At 35.1% G+C, this 17,448-nt stretch overlaps 1 protein-coding gene across 1 annotated transcript in view; it reads left to right on the top strand.

The window, feature by feature from the left end:
* not (ubiquitin carboxyl-terminal hydrolase nonstop) overlaps nucleotides 1-17,448 on the top strand; it is a 269,611-nt gene that overhangs the window by 167,544 nt on the left and 84,619 nt on the right. The gene's annotated exons all lie outside the window — the stretch shown is intronic.

Genomic DNA, 17,448 nt, shown 5'->3' with positions numbered 1-17,448 from the left:
TGAAAAATTTTACAAACTTTTTTTTTTTTTTTTTTTCAGTTTAAAAGTGGAATTAGTTTTATTAATTCTACTTATTAATTCTGCTTGTAGAATTGAATAACAATATTCATTTCTATAGCATAATGGTGAAAAATTTGTTTGTTTGTCACAATTACATTCTCCTAATGGCAAATCTTATTAATTCCTAATTCAGGCAACCAAAGTACTTACTTTAAAATAAAGGGCATTTGAATTATTTCTTCTTTCCCATCTCATAAAATATATACATACTGTATAAATTTACAATTCTTAAACAATGCCAAAAGTGAAACTGTCCTTTTTATAAGCTCCTATAAAATAGCAGCCACATGTGCAGATTCATTGTTGTAGTATACAATAGAAATTTTCTGATTATGACAAAATTACAAATTTTCCCATGATCAGAAAATTTTTTTCTGCATTGAAGTAGCTTAAAACACTTATTTTCTGAATTGTGCATTCCATCATCTGGTTCAGTTTTTTGCTGACTTCAGGTCTTGCATTTTCAATTGTACATTCATACATGGCACATATATGGAATATTTATGGTTATTACTTTATAGTCCACACGACATCTTCAAACATCATTTGAAGATGTCTTGCATAATGCAGGTTGTGTAATCTGGTTCAAAAAAACTGTTTTATAATTAATTTGATGTGTCAGCTTGAACTATGAATAAAAGTATTCTAGATTTTGGAATTAATACTTTCCTTCCTTACTTTACTTATGCACCTACATTTCTGCCTGAGACTAAATCAACCTTTGTTTAGGCCAGTTTATAAAATATTTCCCAAAGGTCTGTATTTAATTACTATCAGTGACAGGATTTAATTACAGACCTTTCCATATAATTGGCATAACAACTGACTGTATTGTGGGAATCATTATAATGCAGTTCAGAGCAGTTTTATTTTTTATGAAAACCCCAGACATGAAAGGTACTTGGAAGGTACATGAAAGGAGCCTATAGTATTTGTTACCATGTGCAGGTTGAAGATGGAAAAGTGAGACTATACTTGCTTGAATCTCTGTAGATTGTAATTTTTGGGTTTAGTAAGTACATGTGAAGGAAATTGTTCCAGACAACAGAAGTAGAAAGGGTAAATGAGGAAGAGGAAAAGTTTGTTCTATGAGTATGGAGTGGGACAGTGAATGAATGCTGATTGGTTGCAGCATGTGTTCAAACTGCTTTAGAAGACAGTGAGGGAATTACAGATGCCAGTTCAGAAGAACATTGCCCATGGAAGTATCTGTAGAAAGCATGCAGTAGAAACTCCTCTCCAATCTCTGTCAGTGAGACAGACTGGAGAGGTTTGTAAGAAATGAGTCATTAATTAACCTGACTGCTCTCTTTTGAATAGAATCCCCAGAAATTTGAAGAATGTTTTGTGGTCAGTACTCCAAATGTGGAAACAATATTCTACGGTAGGGCTTATTTGAGATTTGTACAGAGTGAGTAGTTGTTTAGAAGAAGAATAATGGTTTCTGTTGAGAGAGAGAGAGAGATATTAGAAGTCAGGTTACCTAATAGATATTTGCAATCTTGTCTAGAAATCTGAGTGTCATCAGAGACAAGACTAGGAACAGTAGACTTTTTCTGTGAGAAATGAGACAGGACTGATGGAAAATTAAATTTTTCTAAGTTTTCTCTCCCCCCCACTGTCTGAAGATCAGCATTTAAGGAATTGGTGGTGGATATTTAAGAAGTTGAGGCTGTTTCTTAAACTACAAGGTGTAATGTAATATGCTATTATCAGAAAAATTATGGATAGGATTTCCAGTTAGTGGAAGAAGGTTGTTAATATACAAGAAGAAAATAGTCAGAGAAAGAACTGAACCTTGAGGGATGCCAACATAAGTGGAGAAGTTCAAAGGAGGTACAGAGTTGTCTCCATCACCTGCAGTGAGTAGGAGAGAAAATCAGATACTCACTTGCAAAAAACATCAGCATCTCATAAGATCAGTGCTTGTTAGAAGGCCTTTATGCCAAACAAAATCAAAAGCCTTAGAAATGTCAAGAGAAACTCTTGATTTTGCTAAACTTGATTTGTTCAAAGATGAGTAACAAAGCCAGTACAGCAGGCCCTAGTTATAATGCGGTTTGCTCTACGCTGATTCGCTATAATGCTGTTCTTTTATTATATCTCACTATAATGCTGTTTTACCAGCATACAGATTAAATTTTTGGCATGTTTAATGAAAACATTTCATCTGATGTAGTTGCTAGCTTGAAAATGAATAGCAAAACAGCATTAAAAAATTTCCCAAGCTCAGTGAAATTTTCTTCCACGCTAATTTAATTGCAGTACAGTGGCTTGTTACGTAGTTCTGAAATCAACATTTTAAAAAATGATCAAGTATATTGCTTGTAATATTTGTGATATATGCATTTATCCGAAGTCTAGTCCTCAGTACAGTGTTAGGTAATGGACAGTTTACTCAAACATTATATAATAATTAATGCAGCGCAGTTACATTTTCAAAGATTAATAATGGCAGATAATAATTAAAAAGCAACAATGTCTGGATGCGGTACGAAGCTACCAAGGTAAGAAAAATACTGAATTTGAAAATTAAATTATACGTTTTGAAGTGAATCGATTCCATTCAATGACAAGTAGATGTGTGCAATCATTTAGGACTGGCATATTCAACTGTAAGAACAATTATAAAGAATTAATTTTGGCAGCGGGTAAGATAGCTGTTCCACTGTAAGCAACTAAATTAGTTAGGGCTAGGCCGGCTATTATAATTGAAAATGGAGAAACTTCTAAATAATTTTATTGAAGATAATATCCAAGGCACAATTCCGTTAAGTTAAATATTATTAAATAAAAAGTGATTAGCCTATATGATCTGAAGAAAGCTCGCCTTAAAAAAAAAAAAAAAAAAAAAAAAGTGGAACTGTTTAAAGCTAGTAAGGGCTGGTTTCATAGATTTAAATTCAGGGAGAAGCCGTAAGTGCAGATCAAGAAGGAGCCAAAACTTTCAAAAAAGAACTTAAAATTATTGAAGAGAGGTGTTTTACTTCTCAACAATTTTTTAACATAGATGAAACAGGACTTTTTTGGAAACGAATGCCTAAAAGAAGTTTCATATCGAAAGAAGAAAAAGCATGCCAGGCTTCAAAGTGGTGAAGGATCGGTTGCCTTTATTGTTGAGTGGTAATGCTGTGTGGGGGGTTTTAAAGTAAAACCCCTTTTAGTTTACTAGGAAGAGGTCCAAAGTACAACCCAAATTGACCAAAGATATGAAAACTCGACAGCCGGGGCCATCAGATTAATTAGTATCACAATAATGTAGTTACTTACCACTTAATTATATACGTATGTAATGGAGAATATTTTATGTGTACAGATTTTTAATTAATATTAAATATTTTGACTGACATTTGGTCTCTTTTCATTACCATTTATTATTTGTGAATTGTGGTGGTATAGACCATGACTCACAAATACATATGTTACTTTATGGGAATAATGTGCTTGCTTAGTGATGATTCACTTAGCGCTCTGTTTTTCCGGAATGAATTATCAGCATTAAGTGGGGGTCACCTGTGGATCAACACTGTGGAATTCATATTGCCGATTATTGATCAGATTGAAGGTTACAAGATTGTGTAAGAGGCAGTTGATAGATTTCTCCATTACTTTAGAAATAGTAGAAATAAGTGCAATGGGATGATAAATGTATGGGAGGAAGTTGTGACCCTTTTTAGGAATTGCCTAGATATTAGCAAATTTACAAGCGGAAGGAAAAATACCATAAAAAGGCAACACAGAACAGGAGCATGCTTGGCAGCACAGGTTTGGAGAACAAGTGGAGAAATGCCACTAGGACCTGGAGCTTTCTTGCCATCAAGATTATTCAGAATTCTTCTGACAACATCTTTTTTTTTTGGAAGACTACTGGAAGCATTGAGTAGAGTGTATAGAGTGTGGCAGGAGGTGATTTGCAAAAGCATTAATAAAAGAGTTATAAGAAAGTAGTATGTTAGTAAGTCAGCTTTATATTTAGCTGAGGATGCAAGAGAACCATTGGGTTGTAACAGATGCGGGAATTAAGATGAACAAAAGTTGCACTTAGTAGCACTGCCAAGAGACCAGAATGCTTAACTACCATTTGAGCAAGAAGCAAGTTTTCTACTCTTAGTTTGTGCAAAATCAAGTTTTGATTGATTAATAACTGTTATGCAAATATTGAGATGTAGTGCCATCAGAAAATGAAGCTGATTTGGATAAAAGCCAGTTACAATATGCTATATTCTTATCATGAACAGTCTCGTGGCTGGCCTGTGAAAACTGTTTTAGAGCTGTATCCTCAAAATGTAGGGAATATTTAAGTTTATTGTGGTGCTCAGCATTACCAAGACATCACTCATACTGCACAATGGAAGAAGTAGTGATTTTAAGCAAATATAAAAGGCAGCATACTTAACAGGGTAACAGCATATGGCATTGAATCTTTAGAACTCCAATGTGGTTACTCCAATCTGTGATCAGATGAAAATCTGATCACACATTAGAGTGATTAGATTTTTACAGACACCTTCAGATTATACAAAATCCACTCAAGCAAGCTTAACATGAATTTTGAAAGACTTCATCACCATATTTAAAACTTTCCTTACTCTTTTACAATACATATTTTGAGATCTCTCATAATAATATAATTTGTGCTATGTTTCAGTTACTAATATGCCACTGTAGTTCATGATATGGCAGTGTAGTTTAAAAGTTAAAGAAAACAATAAAATGAATATCACAAAATACACCCACTATATTTTATTGAATATTCAGAAAGAGATACAATTTGACACAAACCAAACACACAAATTCACAGAAATCTGTGAATTATTGATTTCTGAAGAAACAACATGGTGAGGGCTCATAAGAATGAACTCTATAGTGCTATCAAAGGGTGGTTCATGAACTTTAGAGTGTGAGTGAACTTGCACAATCTTAAAGTGACCGATGAAGCCACTATTGCTGATGAGATGCAACTGATAAATTCCCAACACTTCATTAAAATCACTGAGGAAGGGAAATAGTGCTAAACAGGTATTCAATCTGGATGAAATGTGTTTATATTGGAAAAAAATGTTATACAGGTAGTTCCCAACTTTACAAGTTAATTCGCTCCTAGCGCATGCTCATAAAGCAGGAATTTATTCCCATAGATATAATGTTAAAAACTGGGGTTATGTTTTCAACAGTGGAATTAGTTAGCTAATTAGTTTGTTTAAACAGTGATTGATTTATCCAAAGGAATGAAAACATAGCCTGTAAAATCAAGTAAATTTTAATTTAAAGAAATTATTTATGACTTAACAAATCTTAATGTTTATTTTTCACCATTGACTAAACGCACACTCGTTGATCACTCATTGTTGGGTCGGCACTCGTTATTGGTTTGTTACACAAGGAGTCATCTTCTTCAGAAATGCTTCGAGAGGAATTTGTTTCCAAGATAATCTCTTCTCTTTTCTTTATAAATTTCACAATAGCATGCATAAACATTTTTAAACGGCACACACAAATTGCAACTAACTAACAAGATACGGTCAAGTGAGATTGCAACTAACACAATTCGCGGGGAGTAACAAGTTTATGGAGCTTAAAAAAAAAAAAAAAAAAAAAAAAAAAAAATAGAAGATTCCAAAAATTTATTTGTTTTTTATATGGTATTGAAGATTGCAGTGAAGGGGAAACACATTTAACCCTAATAACGTAAAAACCCACACAATTCCAGCTATCGGTATTTTCACAAATGCAATAACATTGAGTTTACTACCCGTTTATAATTGATTGCACTAACAGAAAAGCACAAAAACCGGAAAGTGCAAATTATTTTTATTGTTTTATGGTCGTGACATCCAGAAATGTGCTTTAGAAAAATATCACAAAGCCATTCAATTGGTTCTTATAACAACATATGATAATGATGAAAGTGTAGTGTGTTTAATGATTTGAATTGGTAACTAATACAATTTACATTATAAAATGACCTTTTAGAGAGATAAATAGCTTACTTATACAGCAAAATTTCAACTCCCGAGGTCTTGGAACAAATAACTAAAGAACAATGTGTTATTGGGTTCACATTACAATATTTTCACGATACGATGGAACGGATTAATATCGTAAAGCAGGGTGCACTATATTGTATAGTGCGTGGTTTGAAATGTGGGATTTATGAATGTTTAACATTCATTTTTTGCAATTAATCTTCATATTTTTGATTTTGTTGATACTTGAAAAAAAAAAAAAAAAACTCATAAACCTGAGAACTTGTAAAGCGAAAACTCGTAAAGTGGGAACTGCCTGTATAGCCGGAGCAAGGAGAGCTATGTCTGGCTTTAAAATGACTAAGAATAGGTTAATATTATTTTTAATCTGCCCTTAAGTGTTAAATGCTAATGCCACTGATTATTTTAAATTGAAACCTGTGCTAGTTTACTGTTCTGAAAACCCGCAGGGCACTCAAAGTAAAGACTACCATTTCAGTGATATGGAAGTCTATTCCAAAGACTTGGGTTGTAGGAGTAGTTACATGATTATTTTGTGCCTAGTATGGAGGAATATTGCTTGAGAAAAAAATTTGAAATTAAAGGCATTGTTGATTTAGGACAATGCTCCAGGGCATTTCTGGATAATTTCCATGTCAGTGGTGTTTCTATTCCCCAATATCATCGGAGTACTTCAGCCTGTGGAACAGGGAATGCCTGAAGGTAAACTTTTGAACAAGCCATTAGAGAAACTGAGAAAGAATGAAATGGAACTATGAAAGAATTTTGGAGAAGACATCAATATTTTTAAACATTGGCAATGCTTGGAAAGTCAAGGAATCAAATTTGAATGATGTGTAGCATCACTTGCCTTGACTTTGTGCTGATTTCTAGGTCTTCCCACAGACACTTCAAGTGTGGGGGGTGTAAAAGTAATGGGTGAGGAGTATAATGCTGTAAAGTAGGTAATAACTGAGAATTTTAGTGAATTGCTGGCATCTCATTCAGAGGAATTTGCCAGTGAAGACCTTTTTCAGCAAGAAGAGCAGAAAGCTGCTGGTGAAGATTTACAAACAGCTTGAAGAAACTGTTTATAAATCTTCAAACAGTTTCAAAAAGTTTTTTAAATCTCCTCTCCTGTCAAAGTTTTGACAGAAAAAAGTGAGAGAGGCTATCAGCATTTAGAAGCTGCTGTATTACTATTGCATAAATGTGATCCTAACCTTGAGGTTAGTTCTGCAGTCATTTGGGCATCTCCAACCTAAATGACTGCTGTATAGAAATATGCAAGCATTTGAGCTCAGTTGTTCAGACTCTTTAAACAGTTTTTGTAAGCTACTTTCTAAATTGTCAACAAAAGCACCACACTTTTACTATACATTCTGAAGGCCTGCACTTGCCTTCTATTATCAGTAATTTTGTTATTGATACTTGCCTTTATTATCAATAATTTTAGATCTATTAAATGCACAAAGAAAAAAGAAGGAATGGAAAAATTAATGACCATTTTTTTATTTTTTTATTTGTAGTGTGCAGTATTTTACTTCAGTGTACTGTACTTCACTAATGATTTTTGTTTTTTAATGTTTACCAATTTTAAATGTTTACCAATATTTACCAATTTAGATTGGTAAATATGGTACTGTACTGTACTTCACTTCAATCAGTTTAATACAGTTTTCTAGGTCCTCAGTTATCCTTAGATCACATTGTATATTCTAGTCATCCTAAGCTTGCCTTCAGTTGTTATTTAGGTGAAAATAGCTCAGATAATTGAGTTATAGGGCATCCAGCTCTTTGGAAAGAACCTAACCTTAATTTATAACATTGTGCCTATGGAAAAATGTGTTTTGTTTTCTGACTATTCAATATCCAATACATAATGGAGAACACATACCTCAGTTAACCATACATTGGATAACTGAGGAATGCTCTTCCTCAATTGCAAACTTTAATGGTATGTGGAAAATGAAACTGGAGATTTTGCTTCAAGTTAGTTGCAGTATGTTTTATTCTTGTTTCAAACATCTTCAGCATATATATTGGAAAAACAGAGTTTATTTTTAGATAAAGGACAATGAGGAATTAACAGTTTGATTTCCTCAGAATAAGTTCAGCAGTGGAATTGGAAAAGGCAGTACTCCTGCAGATAGTAAAACCTGAATACTCAGTCTGTGATTCAAATGCAAACAACTGCAGTCATTAACAGTATAATTAATTTTGAATATTTTGATATAAAGAGTTTTATTAGGGAAAAAAATTCTTACTGGATTTTAGCTGAATTAAAGTGCTGTAGTGGAATTGGTATGTCACCAGATGATTCAAATAGAGAGAACATGGAAAGAAGGAGGGAAGGGAAGCATTATTATTTCAACCATTAAATGAGCAGCAGTGTTACCCAAAAGTTGACTATTTACATAATTAGACTGCTCAAAGGTCCAGTGTCAGTGGCCCTCTTTCCCTCCCTGCTGTTTCCATAACTGCTTTAGGTGCCTCCGTAGCCAGGTGGGCAGGAGCAGCAGTACGTAGCACACGCTTCTTGATTAGACTGGGGTTCGAGGATGCGGAAAGGTAGGGAATGACCACCGCATATCCCCGGAGCAATATGGCCTTAGTTGCTAATGCTCCTAAAAACCAAATAACAAATAACAAGCAACGTAACTGCTTTTTAGCTGACAAGAGTGGAATTTGCTGATATCATCATCATCATCATCATCATCTGCTGCTATACTCCATTCACGATAGAATCTGATACATTATATTCCAATATGCAGGATGAGTCAAAATTATGTATACGCACTTTAACAATCCTTAACTTCTGAATTAAATGACTGATTTGTATTATTTCTTTTTCAGATTGGCTTGAAATCCATAGGGACAGAGAACATGCAAATAAGTTTGGAAAGATGATTCTTAAATGGTACTAGAAATTTGAAAATTTCATAGAGGTTCATTGTGCATGGGAAAGACAAAATGGAACAAGGGCACATACTCTCTGATACGTTGTATCAGAGAGAATAACCTGTCTGTGATAAATTTAAGGACATATAAACTACACAATATCAATGAGACAAACATTGGGATAAAAGGACATCAAGAAGTATTGAAAATTTATGCTGTCATGAATGCATTTAAACATTTGGGGAATGTTTAAATGCATTCATGACACAGAAGTCAACAAGACTGTGTTCACAAGAACTGCAAATGAGTGAATTGAGTGTTAATTAGAATCTTAAAGCACATAAATTTGAAGCCTTTTAGACCCCAATTACCACACACAATAGAGGAAGATGACTCAGGTAAATGAATTTTGTGAGCAGTATTGTCATAAAAATAGTGGAATTGTGCTTTTGAGGATGCAGTTGAATGGTCAAATGAATATTCACAAGGCTATTGAAAATTCTCACCTCACCTTGTAAAAAGATGCTAATCTGCCAAGGATAACTATGTAGATGGGAATCTCCTCTCATAGGGTTATCGGACCTCAGTTTCAATGGCACTGTTATTGGGGAAAGTTATCTTTAAATCTTAAGGAATTATGTAGTACCCAGTATAAGAAGCATGTTTTCAGATATGATGGTGCTCTTTCAAATGGAATGCTTTTGAATACCCCCCCCCCAATGTCTCTGGATTTTAGTCCCTTAGATATTTTTACATGGGAGATATCTGAAAGATAAAGTGTACACTCAAAAACCATAAATACTGGACAATCTGTGGATGGCAGTACAGCAGGAAACACACAAAATTTCAACTGACTGGTCCATTGTTGTCTATAAGAGTGCTGAAAAAAGATGTTATTTATGCATGCTAGAGGAGAATTTTAGGATAGTATTTTAGAACTGTATGGGTTGAAAAGGCATGAGATACTTGTTGACATTAGTCTTGAATTTCTGTAGGTTGTAATTTTCAGAAAATACATGCAAAGGATAGTTGCTCCAAAGAAGAGAGGTAGAATGGATAAATAAGGAAGAAGAAAAATTAGTTCTGCGAATTTGGAGTTAGATAGTGAGTGGATGTTGATTAGTTGAGATATGTGTTGGGCTGGTTTGGAAGGTAGGAGTGGAATTACAGATTCCAATTCAGAAGAATAGTGCCAATGAAAATACCTATAGAAAGGTATACAACAGAAAATAAATATCTGTCTCTGTGAGTGTGTGAGTGAGTTTATAAGAGAAGGGTGTTAATCTGATTGCCCTGTTTTGGATAGAGTCTAGGACAGAGATGGTGAACCTTTTTAAGGGTGCGTGCCAAAATTGGCTAAATCTTTTAAAAAAACTACCCTTATGTGCTCCTCTGAATTTTGCTCAGTATATCATTATTCTTCTCATACATATATTTACTTGATAAAAGAATAACAAAATAAAGAATGAAATGAAAGACATTATTTCAAAGATGCTTTAATAAAGGTATTACAATAAAATCCTTCATAAAAAAATGTAACTTAGCTTACAAAACAAATTTAATACAAAATGGTAAACTTCTCTTATATTATAAATGTAAAATATCAAAATGAAAGGAAAGTAAGTATACAGTAAACCCCCGCTATTCGCGGTATCTGTATTCGCGGTTTCGCGATCGCCGATTTAATATAAAATGAAACCTAAAAAAATGTGAATTTTAAAATGCCGTGAATATTTTCCGCCATAAAAACATGGGCGTGGCTAAAATTATCTTTCCCGGTCAAAACAGCACTCAGTGGGTGGGGGGAGAGGGGTGAAAAAATCGCGAGCGTGGATGTTTCTCGCTAATCCTTGTTCAGTATGTGTTAGTCATGGAAGGTTTCGTCGTTTGATTTTAATTTATATGTTTATAAATTGAATAAATTTATCAATTTATAAATTGATATGCTTACAAAAATGATAACTCTACCGTTTTGCAGTGTAAAACAGACTTTTTCGAGTGCGTTAACGGAAGAAAGTGACTTTATTGTGGTCAAGTTCTTTCTAACCCCTACAAAAATATGGTTACGAATAAAAAGAGAAATGTGAAAATATCAAAGAAGGTGATGACACTAGCGAATAAAATTGAGTTATTAGACAAAATTTCTAAAGGTGAAAGTGTCTCCTCAGTGGCAAAACATTATAAAATCAATGAGTCAACAGTACGATCAATCAAGAAATCGGAAGAAAAAATCTGCCGTAGTGTCTGTGAAACCGCGCTAATTGCTTCAAAAATTTGCTCTGTAACTCGTGATGTTAAATTTAAAAAAATGGAAAAGCTTTAAATCTGTGGATAGAAGACCGAATTCAAAATAAAATTCCGTTAAGTTCACTCATCATTCGTGAAAAGGCAAAACTTCTTTATCAACACTTTAGCGAAACTGGTGATAGCACTGGCGGGATGTTTTTTTTTTGCTAGCAAAGGCGCTGATTTGAAAGATTTGTTTGAAATTTCTAATAAATATTACATTTAATATTAAATCGTTTCTTATTTTCATTTCGATGCCATATGCTTGCATTTCACTATGTACTGTCATGTACAGTCATATTATGAAGGTACATATAATACATACACAGACAAAATTTTAGACTAGTTTTTCTTATATATTTCATACTTTGGAACGGAACCCCTTTATTACTATGGGAGCCATAACTCAGTATTCGCGTTTTCGGTATTTGCGACATTTCTCAGGAACGTAACCCCCCGCGAATAGCGAGGGTTTACTGTATTTAACATCAGTGAGACTTTTGCTGCTGCATCATCGACAACAGATACTTTACATCAGGCTTATACTCTGTAACTTTTAGAGATGCAGCACTAGTTTCATCTGTAAGACTACTACTATGACCAGACTTAACAAAGTTCATCACTGAGAACAATGACTCACAAGAATATGTCAATGAGAAAATTGTTATTAATGCTGTTGCAAGATTTTTTTTAAACAGACAAAAGTTTCAGGAATGGAATTCCAAACTTTTAATACCTTATTTTCTGCAGTTTTCTTTGCCAATCCCATCACTAATTGTTCCCTTTAAATCTACTCTAAATGAGCTCTGAGATCGATAAAATTTTGCCTCCAAATTGAGCTACTCTGAAAATCAATCAACTGCATCTCAAAATCATTGCGATCGGACCACTGAAACATTTTCAGGTTCAGTTCGGCTAGTTTTACACCGTCTGCAAACTTAATGAATTTTGCAGTTTCTTCCAGTTCTTTGATTTTAACAATTCTTGAAGAAAATTGTTCAATAGTTGACTCAATGATGTTTAGACATAGCATTTGAAGGCTCTGACGATCTGCTTTCTCATCAATTTCAAGATCAGTGATGTATCTTTTTAGGTTTGGAAAATATTTAAAATTGCCACTGTCGACATTGCATTTAAAAACTCCCAGCTTAATTTTAAATGCCTTTATGTTATTGAACACAACGTGAAGAGTTTTACCAGAGCCAAATTGTGTATAAAATCTATAGATGTATCATTACACTTTATATTTCCATTTTTTATGTAAATATAAACTTTGAACTCTGAGCAGAAACCTGTAACTTGCTACTCAGATGAACTCTAAGAAACTTTACGCAAGTGATGGAAGTAACAAAAATAGACTTAGTGGAGAAAATCATAGTAACTAGATTACAGGCAAATCCAAAAAAGGGAACAGAAGAGTTAAAAAAAAAAAAAAGTATATATTAGGAAAATCAGTAATTGGTCAGTAAGCAAAAAAGTGAAGAATTTTTAGAACTGGACTAAAATTTAAAAAAAGTTTAAAAAATTATTATCAAATTTCAAATCATGTTTTACCCATCAAATTCAACTCTAAACAAGTTGAATTAGGTTTAGGTAGAGTAAGAAAGAATTCTGTAATGGATAGACTGAAATCTAAGAGAACATACAAGGAAATGCATATATGCAAACACACAGATATGTGTGACTAACTAGGCTTGTGAGTAGAATTTTGTCAAGGCTTGGGTAAGAATAGATAGGATAGGTCAGAGAGATTCACTGGATATATAAAATAAGATGTGAAGGGTTAAGTAAACTGGCTGCCTTTAGATAATAATTCTAGCCAGATGGCATATAATGTCATCAGGACCAATTGCAAAGTCAGGAAGGAAATTAATAGGCTTCATAAGTTGATTCGACAATACCTGAATATTTCAAAGAACATAGATGACGGGAGATTGCCTAAATGATATGTTTGGACTGTCAATTGATCTATTTTTTTCCTCTTTTGGTTTGGGTATACACAAAATTAGATAATGGTTTAATTTTTAGCATTAGCATTAACCGTAATACCACGTGGCTCTGAAACAGCACTACTGGAATACCTCAACTCCCTATCTAATTTCATCAAGTTCACTATAGAGTTGGAGGTCAACGATGCACTCCCGTTCTTGGATGTCCTAGTGCATTGCATAGGCCCACATCTAGAGACTTCAGTATACCGCAAACCTATGTGGTGCTGTCAATTCACTAACTACATATCTGGCCACGCACCAAGTCATCTCAATAGCACTGCCCACACCCTATTCTCCAGGGCTTGGAGCCATCCAGCACTGATACAATTAGGTGTAACGAGATCTCCCGTGTGAAGGTGAACCTAACCAAATGTAGTTACCCATCCCATGTGCTAGGCAGGTGCCTATTACAGGCACAAGAACTCACATCCCACCCAAGACCACCGAACCAAGACGGTATATCGTCCGCCTACATTCCCTATTATCCAGGCGTGTCAGGACGGATTTCGAAGGTCCTTAGAAATTACAACATCAAATGCGTGCAGTTACCCTGCTGGAATCTACGTTCACTTGTCTCCAGTGTGAAGCCCCCTGTCACACCTGTCTTACGCAGCAATGTAGTATATCACATCACCTGTAGAGACTGTGATAGTTGCTACATAGGAGAAACGTCAAGGCATCTCCAAGATCGCTTTACGGAACACGACAGAGCCATCTGGCTTGCCGAAACTGACCAGTCCGCAGTCGCAGAACATTTTTGGGCCACCAACCACGATCTTGATCCCAAACGTGACTTTGAAGTAGTAGACCACTCACGACACTTTTGCCACCGCCTATGGCTAGAGTCACTTAACATATTAAACAATCCAAAGGCAATAAACCGCCACAAAGGCATACGTCTACACCCCATCCTAGAGACAACCGTTTTAATGCTAGATGATCAGTGGAGTAAAAGCAGCGCACGTCCGTGCAACAATGGCACATGATTAACGTGCCTCACTCAGCTCATTGCACTTATCCGTTGTATTTGGTATTTGAATTTCAGTTGATGAAGAGACACGCCAGTCTCGAAAGCTACTGCCTGTTAGTATATATTTGTATTTTTAAATTAAACTGGATTTATAACTTATACATATGTTATTTCAACCATGGACCCTAGTACACCAGGCCCATTCGTTACTATTAGCATTAACAGTGGCAAATGATGCAAGAAAGCAAGCTTATACAGCATAATATATAAAACCTTCTGTATTAAACCTTCAAGATGTATTTTAACCACAGTAGCTCTTGCACCAAGAACTATAAATCAATCAATCAATTAAACAGCTTAAGCCAAAAAAAACACACACACCTCCCTTTTCACCTATTCATTCCCTCCAGTAGTTTTAGTTCTTCCCTGCTTTATTTAAGCTATCAACTTCCACAACAACAGATGGAATTTTGTTCCTGCTGCTAAAGGAAAACTTCTGTACATCTATTCTGCAACTGTCTTTCCTCAGTTTGAATTTGAGTCCCCTCGTGTGTGTGTGTGTGTGTGTGTGTGTGTGTGTGTGTGTGTGTGTGTGTGTGTGTGTGTGTGTGTGTGTGTGTGTGTGTGTGTGTGTGTGTGTGTGTGTGTGAGTGAATGGAAGAAACCCATTAGTATTGAGCTTGTTCAATCCATTCAAAGCCTTAAATTCCTCAATCAGATCACCTGGCAGGTGCCTAGTCTCCATATGCTACAATTTGCAGAACTGAAGCCTTTGTTGTTATGAAGCACCCCTTAGTATCACTCACCAATCTCGTTGCCCTTCTCTGTACTTGTTCCATCAGCTCCATATCCTTCCTAAAATGAGGCTTCCAGACCTGTATGCATTACTGAAGATGTGGCCTGGTCACTGCCTTATACAATAGGATTATCACCTCCTCCTTGCTAGAAAAATTCCTGTATATCATATCTCTTCTTCCAGTCACATAGCTCCCTAAGGAGCTGTTGTGGCCACAAACGAATTCCTCAAAACTGCATCGATTGTGTGTTATACAAGCAGCATCGCAAAGTATCATGCCCAGAAGTTCACTTCCCATCCTAGTTGTAGGTCTTCCTCTGCACCTCTTCCCCTTGGATTTTCCTTCCATTATATTCTTCAACAGAAAGTTTTCCCATCTTACTATATGACCAAAAAACTTGAGTTTTCTTTTGTTGATGCTATGAAGAAGAATTTTAGGCCTGCCAATTTTATTCAATACCCACTCATTTGTTTTCGATCCAAGTAAGAAATATGCAGTATTCTCCTGTAACACCATATTTCAAATGCCTCAATTTTCTTCCTGTCAACTCTTTTCAGATTCCATCCTTCACATCCATAAATGGCAACTGAAAAAATTAATGAATCAGTGATCTCAGCTTCGTCTTTAGGGACAGATCATGATCTCTCCATAATTTTATCAGATCAGTGACCAACAGTTGCCTGTCGTCTCTTTACATCATTTGAGCAGTCACTATTTTTATTTATTCTTGATCCTAAGTAATCAAATTCATCAGCTTCTTTGATACCTTGCCCATAAACTTTACTGGAATCGAGATTATCACCAATCACTTTAATTTTATTACACATATTCAGAAACAATCCTTTTTTTCTTACTTGCTTCACATACTCTCCTCAGAGTTTCTTTTAAGATGATCCTTAGAATTACAAATTAGCACAGTATCATTTGCATAACGAAGGTTGTTTAACTTCAGTCCTCCAATTTTGATGCTAGTCTCTAAATCTTCCAAAGCTTCACGCATGATATCTTCAGCATAAAGATTAAAAGGAGGTGACAAAATACAGCCCTGCCTGATACCCCGTTACCTATTGTGAAAAAGTGCATGTTTCCCATGTTCGTTCTCACAGTTCGTTCCTGTTCCTGGTACAGTAACTTAATCAGCTGAATTATGTGGATTGAGAAACCCATAATAGTCATCATTTCCCATAGTTTCTCATGTTGAACACAATCAAATGCTTTTGCATAATCTATAAAACACAAAACGACTGGAACATCGAATTCTTTGCATTTTTCAATAATCAGTTGCAGGCTTAGATCTGATCTCTAAGTTCCTCTGCCCCTTTTGAAACCTGCTTGCTCTTCTGGCATTTCTTCTTCAAGTTTTTTTGAGATTCTGTTCAATATGATTTTAAGAAGAATCTTACTAGCATGAGAAATTAGGCTGATAGTCCTGTATTGAGCAAATTTTCAGATCTTTTTTTTTAGTAAGGGGATAAATTTATTTCTTCAATCTGATAGCCACCATCCCATTTCCAAAATTTTTACTATCATTTTATGAAAAAATTCGCTGCCCTTCACACCTATAGCTTTCATCAATTCCAGGTGACTTTCCACACATTAGTTCTCTGATGGCTTTTTCCTTCAGTGGAACTGGTTCATGATCACACTCTTGAAAAGGGAATGGCAGATCATTAGTGTCAGCAGGTGCTCGGAAGAGCTGCTCACAGTATTCTTTCCATCTTCCTTAGATTGCATTCTCCTCTGTTAAAATTTCCCCTTTGAAGTCCTTAATTACATTAAGTTTTGGTCGGCACTTTTGTCTTAAGGACTTAATTATATCATATATCTTTTTAGTGTTGTTTTGTTTGTTGTGATATTCGATTTCTTTACACTTTCAATTGATATAATCCTGTTTGTCCTGGCTTAAACAGCGCTTGATGACTTTGCTCAGTTCCTGATACTCTTCGTTTCCTTATACACCCTGTGCTTTTGCAGTTCTTCTCTGTTCAATAAGTTTAAAAGTGGCTTCTGTAATCCAAGGCTTCCTGATCTTTGACCTTTCTCTAATGTGTCTATTTGCTGAATCCTTAATGTTTTTTGTATTTTCCCTCATTTCCTCAGGCAGCATATCGTCATCTAGTTCTAATAGAGCTTGAAAACAATTGCCTGTTTCAAGCATATAATCATTTGGAATATTTTCTACATCCAGTCATCTAGGGAAAACCTTATTCATGATATTTTTCAACTTGAGAATGATGTGGAGTAGCTGATGATCACTGCCACAACCTGCTCCAGGAAGTGTTTTTGCTGTGATTACACTGGAACGCCAACTTTGCTGCATAAGGATATAATCAGTCTGATTCCTTGTTTTATTTCCTGTGTATATATATCATTGACAAAACCCATTGAGTTGTCTTGCAAGCCTGTCTGCATTGCCCAGAGAAGTTATCATTTTGACAACATTGAATGCTGTACTTGGATTAGTACCCTTATTTTGG

This window comes from Mastigoproctus giganteus, chromosome 6 (assembly GCF_048544385.1).
Source record: "Mastigoproctus giganteus isolate SK-2022 chromosome 6, ASM4854438v1, whole genome shotgun sequence".
Taxonomy (NCBI): Eukaryota; Metazoa; Arthropoda; class Arachnida; order Uropygi; family Thelyphonidae; genus Mastigoproctus; species Mastigoproctus giganteus.
This window is presented reverse-complemented; position numbering and strand designations above follow the sequence as displayed.